This window comes from Schistocerca cancellata, chromosome 10, assembly GCF_023864275.1.
Source record: "Schistocerca cancellata isolate TAMUIC-IGC-003103 chromosome 10, iqSchCanc2.1, whole genome shotgun sequence".
Taxonomy (NCBI): domain Eukaryota; kingdom Metazoa; phylum Arthropoda; class Insecta; order Orthoptera; family Acrididae; genus Schistocerca; species Schistocerca cancellata.
This window is the reverse complement of record NC_064635.1, coordinates 30711035-30713310: the sequence shown is the minus strand read 5'-3', so window position 1 is coordinate 30713310 and position 2276 is coordinate 30711035. Positions and strand designations below refer to the sequence as shown.

Sequence of the window (2276 nt, the reverse complement as noted above, 5' to 3'; positions counted from 1 at the left end):
TGCACGTCGCGACGCAGCCCTCCCAGGTATCGACATTCATACAGCTGTGTGGCCTCTGATCTCCCCCCATCTCTCTGATCTTGCGCCCGCCGAAAGCGAAAGATTTATTCACCGCCATTCTGTGGGCTGTTTCGCGTAATGTGGTAGGTTTCAGTGTCTTGTATACGCTGATAAATACTTCTGGGAAAAGAACTGCAGAATGTCTCACTTGGTGTTGTACTTCTGTGGAAAGATATGGACTTTCAGTGCAGCTGCGTGCAACCTAAGTGCTACAACCATGACGCAATCCTTCCTATTCCTTCCCTAATTATTGTAAAATGAAAAAGTCATATACAGTGCGTGTGCACTTCTTTTCTTTTGTTAATGAGATCAGTTATCCTGAAATTACTAAAGACTTCTATAGTGCATGTGCACTTTATTACACTCCTTGATTTGTTTGTTTGTTGTAGAAAAATACTAGAGAGTACTACAGTGCGTGTGCACTTTTGTCATTTGTCAATGTGATTTGTAATCATTAGGTTTACTTGTCGTCGAAAAATACTAGAGAGTTTTTCAGTGCGTGTGCACTTGTGTCATGAGTTAATATGTTTTCTACTGAACTTCAGTGTCTGTGCACTTTTCTCATTTTTCAATATGATTTGTATCCATTGTCCATACTTTTTTGATTCGCTGATGTGTTCTGCTCATTACAGTGCGTGTGCACTTTCGCTATTTGTTAGTATGACTTGAACTCATTCTGTGTACATTTTGTGATTTCCTGATAAGTTCACTACCTCAGTGAATGTGCACTTTTGTCATTTATCGATACGATTTGTATATACCTTTTTTGTGATTTGCTGTGTACTCATTGTATATATTTTTGTCTTTGTCTGAAATATTTTGTACTCGGTGAATGTGCACCATATTTATCTCATGTTCTACATCTGTATATTCTTTGTAATTGTTAAGTTAATTAGTTAAGAAAAAATTTTTCCGCGCTTGGCAAGTCCAAATGACTCACCATCGCTGCCAAATTTTTGCCCCCCCCCCCCCCCCCCCCCCCCCCCAGTGGAGGGTTATGAAACGCGTACGTTTCATAGGCAGCGATGGCGAGCCGCAGAATCTCTGACCAGAGAACATGTAGTCAGTTGAGTTGCGAGTTAGCAGTTCGAGAGTACTAGCGCATGCGAGATGACGTAGTCTGTGTTAATAGCACGCGAGAGACAGTCGGTGTTGTGTGAGGAGTCGGCGGGCGCCGACATGGCTTTCTGGTCAAGATTCAGGACGAGGTATATTGTTAAATAAGGTAATGAAGCAGCATTGCGCTCATCTGATAATGTAATGGATCTTAAGTGTAATTAATTTGTTCAAGAATCGCCCCAATAATAATTTTGTTTTCAAACCAAGCATTTTAACAAAACAAACATTTTATTGAAAGATAATTTCCCATGTATTTCCTTTGCTTTTCCTCTAACAATCAATTTATCACGCTGGTTATTGCACAGGGCCTAAGGTTAGCGCAGCTGGCCTTATAAAATTTATCAGGTTTAGCATAACGTTAATTTTGTGGGGACTTAACATTTTTGCACATTTCATTATCAAAGACTTTTCTTTTATTTTTGCTGGGAGGCTACGTTTAACACGATTCCCATTAACATTTAACTATTGTCCTTGTTCAAAATTTTCTCTGGGAGGTTACACTATTGTCTTTTTTTCTCTTACATTTTTGCTGGGAGGTTACAGTGTGCAAAACGATATACCACCACTTTTTGCGAACCACCGTGCACGCGACGTGGTCTCAAGCCAGCAGTTTTGGGACGAGACATTGACTCCATGGACTCCACAGTCTGCACTGACTGTCTGCTCCTGGACATCTCTTCACGTGCGTGTCGCCGTCCAGCGTTTGTCGGATGACACAGAAGGTCTTAGCTTGTTACCTCCGTGTCACACCTGACGTGACTGAACCTCGTACCCTCCCGTGCCCAGGCGACGTTTACTCTACACTCACAAATTACCATGTACTTGCACGGTTCAACGGAATGACCATCGACTACGTCTTCAGCGAAGAGGAGAACGTGAAGCTCGATTACTGGTGTTACCTGCAAAACTCTCCTGAACGCACACTGATGACCCGTACGCTCTTTGCAGATTATTTACTCGGTGTTTTCGTAAACCCCGGGGTAACGGCCATGCCGCGGTGGAAACGCCGGTTCCCGTCAGATCACCGAAGTTAAGCGCTGTCGGCCGTGGCCTGCACTTGGATGGGTGACCGTCCGGGCCGCCATGCGCTGTTGCCA

General features: G+C 43.4%; 1 pseudogene; it reads left to right on the top strand.

The window, feature by feature from the left end:
* The first annotated feature begins 2158 nt into the window (after positions 1-2158).
* On the top strand, positions 2159-2276 carry LOC126107181 (5S ribosomal RNA; annotated as a pseudogene).